At 38.2% G+C, this 12,989-nt stretch overlaps 1 pseudogene; it reads right to left on the bottom strand.

Moving 5' to 3' along the window:
- Positions 1-9,522: 9,522 nt before the first annotated feature.
- LOC114901395 lies at positions 9,523-11,877 on the bottom strand (annotated as a pseudogene).
- Between the last annotated feature and the right edge of the window lie 1,112 nt (positions 11,878-12,989).

The following is a 12,989-nucleotide window of genomic DNA, read 5'->3' as shown; positions in this document are numbered from 1 at the left end:
GCGGCCGTGGCTCACGTGCCCAGCCGCTCCGCGGCATGTGGGATCCTCCCGGACCGGGGCACGAACCCGTGTCCCCCTGCATCAGCAGGCGGACTCTCAACCACTGCGCCACCAGGGAAGCCCTATTCTCATTTTTTAATGTAAAATCATCTTGTCTTGAAGAGAGCAAGAGTGAGCAGTAATTCTCCATTTAAATGGCTATAAAATTATCAACCCATTTAAAAATCATCCCATTTGCCTTCTTACTCCCCTATTGCTATTCCAATGATAAGTGTCAGGTCCAGAAGTTTGAAAATAAAATAATTTGGTATTTATTGATTTCCTATTACATACCTACCATTGTTCTGAGGGTGGAGCTATCAATGATAGGAACTCTGAACACATACTAACTGCTTAGACTGTGGTCTCATAATACTGTACATAAATACATAACTATTTGTACACTTATCCAATAACTGAATATTTGTCCTTATATATTTAGATATTTGACTTCCCTCTACACGTGGTACTTTAAGCCTAGTTTTTAAAATTAAAAGGTACTGGGCTTTTTTGATTAATATTAAACATTTACCAGAAAGTCATACACACTTACCTCGTTACCTTAAAAATAGCTACCAGTAAAAAATAACCATTCATATATTGATTATATTAACATATTGATATATTGCTTAATAGTATCTTTTACTCAGCCTACTATTTATACTATCAACGAGAAAAATTTGAGCATTAATAAAAATATACTTTTGCATGATATTGAAGAGTGACAGTGAAAGCTAACAGGCAATGAAAATGAGGTTAAAATATATTTGACCAGAGCTCACAAAAGTAATTCAGAAACTTGTGTATCTAGGGATGATTTTTGTGTAAGGACCTCACAAAATCTTCATGCAGAAAAAGCAAACATACCTGGTGTGGCTAAATTTCCTGATGGTGCTGGAAAGCTTGTTCCTCCTCTGAGAACTGCCAAGGAAGGATATTGGCTTTTCATGTTGCCTAAGAGAAGAGAAGGCTTTATTCATTTATCATCTCCACAGGGCACCTTCTCAATTGTCATGAGGGCTTTGTGTAGGACATGAGACAGTAGGTCTCACTTACACCAGCGTGCTCCCTATAGAGACGTAAAGAAGACAACCACTGTTCCCCTTCTGAGACTGAAGAGGATTGGCAGTCTCTGTCTCTGAGGAAGCCAGAGAAATAGTGAGATCTTTAGAGGTTAAGAACAGGAAATACCTTCATAATTAAAAGGATACGCACATATTAAGTTATACTCTGGTGACCCCATGAATATTACAGGTACCCAAATATAGGAATTTATTATAGTTTCATGAATTTTTATGTTGTTCCAGCTCCCAAACATTCAAGAGGCACTCAGGAGATGCAGAGATTCATCCCTGGTTATTGTCTGACAGTGAAATAGAAACTTGACATTAATTCCCAAAGCCATATTTATTTTAGTGTACATAGTCTTGTTTCCCAGCTGCCATGAACCTTATAGGAGAATAAACTTGTATTCAAAGGCAATAACCATGAAATCATTTTAGATAGTGACTCAGAAGCTACATCCTTGAGCACAGATCCGGAAATGTGTGGGCGCCCCTGTTAGGGTTTCACGTTGGACATGCCCTGCAGCTTGGTGATCTGCCTGGAGGATGAATGAATAAGGCACAAGGGCTGAGTGAAGCTTACTTTTGAAAAACTTCCCTTTTTGATAATTTCTGGACCTGCCCTTATGGGAAAGATAGAGCTCTGTAAAAGCAGAGGGCCACCTCCTGTCCTCTCTACCCTTATGGTGGGGCTGGTTAGATGTATTCTATCAGAGTAGGCAAATACTACTATCCCAGTCTATACTGGAGGAATACAGTATTCCAATTCTTCAGGGTGTTATCAACAATCCACTGCCTTAAATCTGTGTGTCAGGTTACAATTTCTATCAGGTCTACAAGTTCTGAGCAATGCAATATGGGTTGGAACCAGTGAATTCCTTGGTCATTTGCCCTTTGTCACTTCCTTTGCTGTGAAATGGGCCTATTGGACCGAGGCGATACTATGTGGGAAACCGTATCAGAAATCAGATACTCTAATGGCCCTCCAATAGAGGTACTAATCAAGGTACCGCACACAAGAAAGGGAAAGTCACACTTGTGATGTGTGTCACCTGCACTCACAGTGAATCATTGCCCTTTGTGGGGTAGAAGGAGTCAGCACGCCACCAACTGACTTATTGGTCTCCTTAAGAGGAAGGTACCATATTGAGAACAGATACTCAGCACAGTAAAGCAGCCTTGGTGAGGTGCAGACTGTGCTAGTGCAAAGCCCCCACCTCTGTTACCATGCCTAATGCATTTGTGTGCTCACTGTGTAATCACTGGAGTGGCTGAAAGCAGAGGCTGCCTGACGCTTACTGGCTATACCTGGTTGTTTAATGCCTCTTCTGCAATGATGTCTCTGATTGGCATGAATATGGGATGTACAGGTTCATACACTTTGTGTACCATCCCACATCTTTTTCCCATACCTCCATTCACCCAGTATTCCAACTGTCCTCCTTCCAGATCCATTATCAGTCAATCAACACATTTGCCATTTTTCAGGAGTCCATGAATATCTTATCTCAGGAAACTTTTCTCTCCACAAGGTAGAGGAATAGTTGAATGGCTAGCTACGGGCAATGACAAGTTTACCCTCATTGATTACCTTTAAGGCCCCCCACCTGAGTTACATATATTGCACCAATATATCTAGCCAAATCATACTTGTATCAGGCCTTTCTTCCTAAATTGTCAACTGGCTGTAGGAAATCTCTTGGAGATAATACACACGTGTGCACACACACATACACAAAAATACATACATACATTAGAGAGAAGCATCAGTGATATAGGTGATATGGGGGTCTGGGCCAACTGTCCATCCAACTTACTTTGTCTTCTGCACCTGCTCTTGTCCTAAGTTATACCACATTCAGTATATGATGCATGATTGCTGTGATCACTCTCTCCTATGATTTGGTGAGTCTGATAGCATCTCAGTTCAAGACAGGCAACTCTGGATTTATAGTAACTTGATACTCTATGATTAGTCTCTCCCAAGTCTCAGCAATATGTGAGGAATGGTGTTGAGAAAGGTGTATTGTCTTCTGCTGGAGATGGAAAGCCTTGATGCAGAGTCCCTGTGGCCTGTCCCATGATTCACCCATTGGGGCTTACCAGAGACGTCTTTATCTACCAGAGATACCTTCAGATCCATGTGTCTGCCAGTCAAAAGTTCCAAGTGCTAGAGCTATAAATATTAATTAAATGTATAGTTCAGGGCTTCCCTGGTGGCGTGGTGGTTGAGAGTCCGCCTGCCGATGCAGGGGACACGGGTTCGTACACGGGTCCGGGAAGATCCCACATGCCACGGAGCGGCTGGGCCCGTGAGCCATGGCCGCTGAGCCTGCGCGTCCGGAGCCTGTGCTCCGCAACGGGAGAGGCCACAGCAGTGAGAGGCCCGTGTACCGAAAAAAATATATATATATATATATAGTTCAATGAATTTTCATATATCAATACACGTGTGTAAGCACCATCCAGACAAAAGTACAGAGCATCTCCATCACAAGAGAAAATTCCTGTGACCACCTCATCGCTAGAAATCACTTTCCTACTCCGAGGTAACCACTATTCTGACTTCCATCACATAGATTAGTTTTGCCTGTTTTTGAATCTCATATAAATAAATTACACACTATGGATGCTTTTGTCTCTGGCTTCTTTGACCCAATATAATGTTTTTGAGATTCACCCACGTTGTTTGGGTATCAGAAGTTCATTCTTTTTTATGCTGCGTAATATTCAATATGAACGTTCCAAAATTCATTCATCTATTCTACTGTTCATGGACATTTGGGTTATTTCTAGTTTTTGGCTATTGTAACCTAAGTTTCTATGAATATTCTTATACATGTTTTCACTAGGTATACGCCAAGGAATAGCATTACCAAACCATAGGATAGGCACAGATTTATTTTTAGTAGGTATTGCCGAACAGTTTTCCAGTGTGGATTTATAATTTTACATTCCTACCAGCACTTGATATTAATTTTGTAATTTTAACCACTGTGGTATTTCTCTGTGATTTTATTTATATTTTATTGATGAGTAATTGTATTGAACACATTATCATATGCTCATTGACCTTTTAGATATCCTTTTGTATGAAGTGCCTGTTCAAATCTTTTGCCCAATTTTTGAGGGTTTTTTTTTCCCCCTCTTGTTAATTTGTAAGCATTCTTTAAAGAGTCTGGACGTGAGCATTTTGTTGAATATAGGTACTGAGGATATCTTTTTCCAGAATGTGGGTTCCCCACTGGTAACATCTCAAAACTATGATACAATATCAATCACTATATTGTCAAGGTGCATAATAACATTTTCATCAGCACAAGAATCTCTCCTGTTGCCTTTTTCTAGCCACATCGACTTCCCTCCCACACCCACTCTGTCCTTAACCACAAATCTGTTCTATATTTCTATAATTTTGATATTTCAAAATTATTACATAAATGTAATCATACAGTGTGATTAGTATATAATCTTTTGTGCTTGGCTTCCCCCCGCCCCCCCCGCTTAGCATAATTCTCTGGAGATTCAACCAGGTTGATACATGTGTCAGTGGTCTGCTCCTTTGTATTACTGAGCAGTATTCTATGTATCCCAGTTTAACTATTCACCTGTTGATTGTTTCAGTTTTGAGCTATTACAAAAAAAGCTGCTATAAACATACACATACATGGTCTTTTGTGGGGGGCGGGGTGTGTTTGTGTAAACATAAGTCTTCACTTTCCTAAATTTGATTTTTGGTATTTTAAAATTATTAACTTTTCTTAATTCATATTATATGGTTATAGTGCTATGAAAATTGTCTATTCGTATTGGGTGAGTTGTGATTTTTTTTTTGAGGAAGTGTTCCATTTTGTCTAAGTGGTCAAATTTATATGTGTTGTTTATAATTTCCTTTATTATCCTTTGATGTCTGCAGTGATGCCCTTTTCATTCTGATATTTTTAGGTTGTGTCTTTTCCTTATAAATCCTGCTAGAGGTTTCTAAATTTTGTTGATTCGTTAAAAGAAACAGCTCTTTGCTTCACTGATTTACCAATTTTTTCTTTTGCTTTAAATTTCAGTGTTTTCTGTTCTAATCTTCATTAATTCCCACCCTCTGCTTGCTTTGAATTTATTTTGCTCTTCTTTTTCTAGGTTCTTGAGGTAAGGACCTCAAGATATTACTCATCTGAAACTTTTCCTCTTTCCTAATGTACACATTTATTGGTATGTTTCCCTCTCTGAACTTTGAAATGTTGTGTTTTTATTTTCATTCAGTTCAATATATTTTCTTTATTTCTCGAGACTTCTTCTTTGACTTATAAGTTTTTTAAAAGTGTATTTTAAAATTTCCAAGTGTTGGAGATTTTTCTGTCTTTCTTATATTGATTTCTAGTTTGATTCCATTGTGGTTGAAGAATTTACTCCATATGATTATTTCTTTTAAATTTGCGAGGTGTTTTTACAGGCTAGAATAGATCTAACTGTTCTGTCAGCCCTTGAAAAGAAGGTGCATTCTGCTGTTGTTCTATAAATTTTATGGAATCTATAAATGACTATTAGATTCTTTTCGTTGATGGAGCTGTTGAGTTCTTCCATATTCTTGCTGATTTTCTCTCTAGTTGTTCTATCAGTTTTTGAAATGGCAGTGCTGAAGTCTCTAACCATGTGTGGATTTGTCTACATTTTTGCATCATATATTTTGAAACTCTTTTGTTTGGTGATACACATTTAGGATTGCTATGTCTACTTGGTGGATTAACCTTTTTATTACGTAAAGTTCCTCTTTGTTTCTGAAAATTTTCTTTGCTTTATCTCATATTAATATAGCTACTCATGCTTTCCTTCCATTAATGTTTACATGATATATCTTTTTCTTTAAGTCCACCCACCTATGTTGTTAAACTTGAAGTGAGTTTCTCATAGACGGCATTCAAGAAACAGATAGAAGTAAGGGTCATGCTTTTTAATACACTGTCATTCTCTGTCTTTAAATTGATGCATCTAGACCATTTATATCAAATCTAATTATTGATACTTTAGGGCTTAAGTCTTATTTTGTTTTGTTTTCAGTCTCAACTATTTTTTATTTTTCCTGTGGGTTACTTGAATATTGTTTTAGAATTCCATTTTGATTTATCTATAGTGTTTTTAGTATATTTCTTTGTATAGCTTTTTGGTTGCTTTTTATAGTTTAGTGCTTGGTCTAGATATTATATTATATATGTGTGTGTATATATATATAACAGTCAATTGATGTCACTTTTTACCAGCTTGAATGAAGTATAGAAATATTATCTCCTTTTGCATCTCTTTACTCTCTCCAATTTATAATTTTCTTCAATATTTCCTCTACATAAATTTAGAAAAGTACCAAAAAAAGCTATAATTTTGGCTTGAACCATCAAACATAATTGAGAAACTCAAGAGGATAAGGAAAGCCTATGGAATTTACTCATAATTTTTCTTACCATGTTCTTTCTTCCTAATATTCCAAGTTTCCTTTTTTTCTGTTTAGAGAATTCATTTTTAAAGATCAGCTTTGTTGTGTATAGAATTCTATGTTGACAGTTTTTAATTTCAGTAATTTAAGATGGTATTCCATTTTATTTTGTCTTCCATGATGTTTGTTAAGAAGTCAGCTATAATCTTATTGTTGTTCCCTTGCAAGTAATGGACTTTTTTTTTTTTCCTGGCCAGTTGTAATGTTTTTTCTTTACCTTTCATTTTCAGCAGTTTGACTAATATATTTCTCAGTGAGGTTTTACTTATATTCATCCTGTTCGAGTTCTCCCGAGCTTCTTAAATCAGTGTGTTGATATTGCCTATCAGATTTTAGAATTTCTTGTCATTATTTTTTTTTAAGTAATTCACCTGTCCCATTTTTTCCTCTTTTTTCCTTATGAGACTCCAATTACATGTATGTTAGACCTTTTGACTCTTTCTTACAACTTCATTTTGCCCTCTTGAGTTCTTTATTTTTTTCTCTCTTTAGTTTTGGCAATATATATTGAACTGGTTTTTTTGTTTTTTGTTTTGCGGTACACGGGCCTCTCACTGTTGTGGCCTCTCCCACCGTGGAGCACAGGCTCCAGACGCACAGGCTCAGCGGCCATGGCTCACGGGCCTAGCCGCTCCACCGCATGCGGAATCTTCCCGGACCGGGGCACGAACCCACGTCCCCTGTATCGGCAGGCGGACTCTCAACCACTGCGCCACCAGGGAAGCCCTATTGAACTGTTTTTAACTTCACTAATCTTGACATCAGTTGTAGCCTGTCTTCTGTAAAATACATCTAATGAGTTATTTGTCAGATTTCTTTTATGGAAAGATTTAGAATGGTAACTAGACTTTTAAAATCAGATTCTTATTTTCAATCGAAATACTACATGTTATCATCTATTCTCTCCTTTATTTCCTTTATATCAATTATAGATATTTTAATATCCTTTTCTATTAACTGCAATATCTGAATGATCTGTGAGTTTTTTTCTAGTAACTTATTATCTCTTATCAATCATTTTTTGCATGTTTAGGGATTTTCTTAAATGCTGAAGTTATGAATAATATGCTATAGAAACTCTCAAGAGTTTTGAGATTTTTTTTTTCTGGAGAGCAGTTAGACTACTTGAAGACCACCTTGCTCCTCTTAAGGCTCAGTTTTAAGCTGTGTTATGGTAAGTGACATAGCCCCTAGTCCCAGGACATGGGAATTCTCCCAAGACATGGAATTTCTAGAGCCCCATCTGAGTTTCTAAGTTTTGTTTTGTTCTGTTTGCTTTTGACCAATCTCTTCCCATTCTGGCTGGATCTGAACTCTAACATCTTCCCAGGAATTTGTGAGGTTTTTTTCTTCTTTCAGTCTTCCAGTTGCTGCTGCTGCTTTCTGCTAGGTCTCTCCTTAGCCCATTTTCACATAGCTAGGGAGTTAACTCAGGAAACAAATGACATTTTAACATGAATATTTCTAGGATTCTCTATTTCTCTCCTCATATTGGACGTTGACCCCCAATTCCTAACTGATCTAGCAGGCTTGAAGTCTAATCACTGCTTCCTCTGGTCACCAAGACCACTGATCCCTCCTTGGGTTCCATATTCCTGACAAAGTCCAGGAAAATGCCTTCCTGGGAGAGTTTGGGTCAATGTATTCACCTCATATGCATCCCCTCCATTTCTTCAACAATTGACAAAAGTTGTTTTCTATATGTTTTTGAGATTGTATAGCTGTATATGGTGGGAGGGTAAATCTAATACCAGCTATTTTGGTATAGTCAAGACACATACTAATTTATTTTTAATGTGAATCTAGAAAATCTTTTCCCTGCACTCAAAATTTTAATTAAAATATAGTAGTTACAAGATTACTGAAAAAAAGGGGTTTTAATAATTTGGTTTCCTGAGGGAAAATCTCATCCAGGAGTGGAAAGTTTGTTTTAGAAGTAATGGTCATTTTGCATGACATTTTCTGGAAGTCCCACTCCATGCATAATCATTAGTGTGGTTTATCTTTGCCCATTAAGAAGTCAAGTCTCTAATATGTTACTATATTCCACTATATATTTGTTTACTATTTAACTTTTTATTTTTTTAATGGTTGAGAGACATAATAAAGTGAAATATTATTGCCTGAAAATACTCTGCTAGTCTGAAAAATAAAAAGGCAGAAGCTTCAGGGGAAACCTTGTTAAGAGATATAAAAATAGTAGGAAAGTGAGATAATTAGAGAATAAATCTGCATTTAATTATGCATGTTGTAAAACATAAATGGGAGACTAAAAGAAAATGTAGGTGAGAGGTAAAAATCAAAGCAGAAGTAAAGGAGGGATGGAAACATTTCTATAATGGGTTATGAGACAGTGTTATCTTTTTTTGGTCAATACTAAGTATTTTTCAACTCTTGTCAGACGACTTGGAAATTATTCGCTATCCAACAGTGAATCCCAGTCCTGTCTTCACTTGACTCATAACTGGTATTGTAGAGACATTTATTTCTGCAATGATTGTATGTATTGAGCAACATTCTGCAGCCAGGAATTTTCCTTCTGGGTGTTCATTTCCCTGAAAACTAACACTTGTTACCAGGCGATGTGAATGCTTATGATTGAATTGGTTACTTAGTGTAATGACATTGTTTCAATAATTAAACAACAAGAATTTAAAAAATAAGCTATTAATCCATTTCTTGAAAAAATTGTGCTCTTTAGATTTTTATGGCTTTAAGCGTATTGATAATCCAGATGTCTCATCTCTGGACAAAAATGCTTAACACCAGAGATGAAACCTGCACATCAAAATTCTTCCTATTTTCAGGTAGTGTCTTGGACAATTCAGATTCTCTTATCAAATTTTGCTGTTAGGTAATTTTTCTGACCTTGAAGTCATCCTCCGACCACATTCCAGAGGAAGAAGGCTCTACTTAGCCAAAAGTTCTATCCACCCCTCACGTGGACCTCTTCTGCCGTTCCCTCCATGGAGCACCTTTCACCTTAGCATTCCTGAGGCTGTAGATGAGGGGGTCCAGCATTGGACTGAAGACACTGTGAAACAATAACAGCTTTTTCTCTTATTTCCTCTTTGACTAGAGTATGGGGACCATATCAGTGCCATGTCAGTGCCAAAGAAAAGCCCAACCACACCATGGTGGGAGGAGCAGGTGAAGAAAGAAGGCTTTTCTTCAGCCCTCTCCTGACTGGATCCTCAGGATGGTCCAGAGGCTGCTAGAATAGGAGACCAGCACCAAGCAAAAGGACCTAAGACAAATACACAGGCAGCAAAGATGACAGCTTCACTGATCCATGGGTCAGCACAGGCCAGTGTGAGGACAGGTAGGATTTCATAGAAGACATGGTCCACTTCCTAGGACTCACAGAAGGACAACCTTAGAAGGAGAACTGCATGTACCAGAGCCAGGATCAATCCACATGTCCAGGAAGTGATGGCCAGGACCGTGCACGCTCTCCAGTTCACGATGACAGTGTACTGGAGGGGACGACAAAGCGCTGCAAACCTATCATAGAACATCACCACGAATGTCAGGCACTCGATGTGAGCAAAAGTCAAATACAAAAATGTCTGCATTATGCATGGAACAGAGGAGAGGGTTCTATTCAGATCTGCTAAGTTTACCAACATCTCAGGGACACTGTTGGAAGCATAGGACATGTCAATGACGACAGGTAAGAGAGGAAGAATTACACTAGGGTGTGCAGTCTGGGATGCAGACAGATGAGTCCAGAGATCATGCCATTCCCCAGCAGGCTGAAGGCAGAAAATAGAACATTCAGAAGAGGATCACTGCCATCTCTGCACTGAGTGGAAATCCTACCAAGATGTGACCCACGTCACATCTAAAGATAGTCTGCCAAGGACAGAAGGATGACAGAAAGATTAGTCTAAAGAATTAATAAAACTTGAAGTTATTTAATTCAAAAGAATTCAGAGGAAACACATACTAATTTCTGTTCTGTTTCAATTATTTTCAGTCTTAATGTAGCAAATATTTCAGAACCACATTTATAAAGGAAGGACAAAGTATTTACCATAGTGTAAAAATAATATTGTGGGGTAATAGAGTCAGTAATTTTATTCTTGATCCTCTACTTCAGCTTTTCTGTTTCCTTATAAAGAAACTAATTATTTCAGTACTTTAACAATATTTACATGAACTGATGATTTATTTTTAGCTTAAAAAAATCTTACAATTCTAGGGCTTCCCCGGTGGTGCAGTGGTTGAGAGTCCGCCTGCCGATGCAGGGGACACAGGTTCGTGCCCCGGTCCGGGAAGATCCCACATGCCGCGGAGCGGCTGGGCCCCGTGAGCCATGGCCGCTGAGCCTGCGCGTCCGGAGCCTGTGCTCCACAACGGTGAGAGGCCCGCGTACCGCAAAAAAAAAAAAAAATCTTCCAATTCTAGAATTTTATTTTAGTTATTCACTTAGTACCTTTACTTATTTTTCTTTCTGTATGAAAAATTCGCTGACTCCTCACGATTTTAGGTCACAGGTCACAGTTTCAAAAGACTGAGTCATAGTGAAAATAAGATCCATGTCATATCTGATGATACGATATTCAATTTTCTACTTTCTAGAAACAGAAAAATAAAATGTCATATAAATGACTAAGAAGTCTATGATGTAAAGGTAAACATTTTAATTATTTCGATACGTGAATATCTAGTCTTTGTAATACATATATATCTACCGGCTATATATTAGAAATTTTAAAAAGTGATAAGAAACAAATATTATACCTATCCTTTGTTTTTCCTTTGGCAATAACATTTATGAACACTTTCTCATGTGAAAATTCTATGACATTCATTTAACAGTGAAGCAGCTTTTTTTTCATTCATACATACAATGTAACTTAGTGAATCTCATTTTTTGACAATTAAGTTATGGACTATGTCCATTTTATTCACCATGATGTGTTATGGGGCAAAAAATGTACATGCATGTGTGTATGTGTGCGATATATGTGTGTATATATACAAAATGTATATGTATGTATGTCTATCTATCTATCTACCTATCTACCTATCTATCTATCTATCCTTTAACTTAAAAGCTTAGCATATATTCCTAGGAATGGAACTGGTGAGGCAAAGGATGCTTTATTTGCTTGTTAAGAAAGAAGTAAAAGCAAGCCAAGCAGTTAGATAATCTAAAGCTTCACCTGGGCAAGAAACCCTCAGTGGGAAATGTGACTGACAGCAGTTTGTAAAGCTTAATTCATCCTTCCCTGGTAGTTGCCGTACCTGAAGGGCATTTCTATCATGCTGACTCCTAAGAGGCATTCTCTTTAAACCTCTGGCTCAAACAGGGAATAACCTGCTACTTTGGGGTTTTTCTTACAATTACTTGATAAGTGGTAAATAAGAAAACAACAACAACAAAAAAAAGAAAAATAGAGACTCCTTGAACTTGAATTCAACCTGGGTGGTGGAGAAGGAGAGCCGCGACTTCAAGAGAGGACTGCTTTGCCCCGGGTGCCAGTAGGTGGCCTCCAGCAATCAGCTCCCTCAGGGCTACCTAGACTGCATAGAGGCCTCATCCCATCACAGACTGTGCATGTGCTTCTGGTACTGCCCACAACCCATGGCTGATGGCGGTGGGGATTTAATGGCCCCACCGTCTGGGCCAACATGGGAAAAATGTGTTTCACAGTTGGCTGTGGGGTTGAATGAGCCTCTGTTGCACTGACATTGCAGGTTTCCTGCCTCCCCTTCATTCTTCAATGTTACTCCCTAATAAATATCCTGCATGCCAAACTCCATCGTGGTGCCTGCTTCTGCAGGATCCCACAGGGGACAATCTAACAATATGCAGACCTTGATCCTCCCATAATCACCAACCCTGAGACCTTGTCTCATCCTACCCTCTGCCTTGAGCCTTGATTTAACTGTCCTCAAATCCCAAAGGGTTGACATACATCAGACACATCCCGTTTTCATATCTTACTTGCTAGGTTTTTGAAGTTTTCCAAACGGCAACTCCTTCACATACAATGCATTTTAATCCTCCTACATGATACACAACAGATATTCCTTGAGTCGTCAATGTCTTGTATAGCAATATGTATTTTACACTCAAACAACTGCAGATGTGGGCAAGGCAGCCTGCTGTGATCTTGCAGCTGTGCCCTGTGGAACATAATGGATCACAGTCGGGAAACAGAAGATGCATATCTGCTCCTAACGCCTTTAGCTTGGAAATGACTGCTGTTACTTTTGCTCACTTTTTAGACCAAAAACAGTCACATGTAGTCATTCTAATTTTAAAGAGAGCTAGTAAATATGGGGGATTACTGGGATATTGGATGACCTCTATAGCTCCAACATTTGACGCAACTGTTTTTTGCTGGCTGACTAGCACTGATTGTTCTTTTGCCTTTCCCACTCTGCATAGT

This window comes from Monodon monoceros, unplaced genomic scaffold (genome assembly GCF_005190385.1).
Source record: "Monodon monoceros isolate NGI ecotype Baffin Bay Population unplaced genomic scaffold, NGI_Narwhal_1 Super_Scaffold_2, whole genome shotgun sequence".
Classification (NCBI taxonomy): Eukaryota; Metazoa; Chordata; class Mammalia; order Artiodactyla; family Monodontidae; genus Monodon; species Monodon monoceros.
This window is presented reverse-complemented; position numbering and strand designations above follow the sequence as displayed.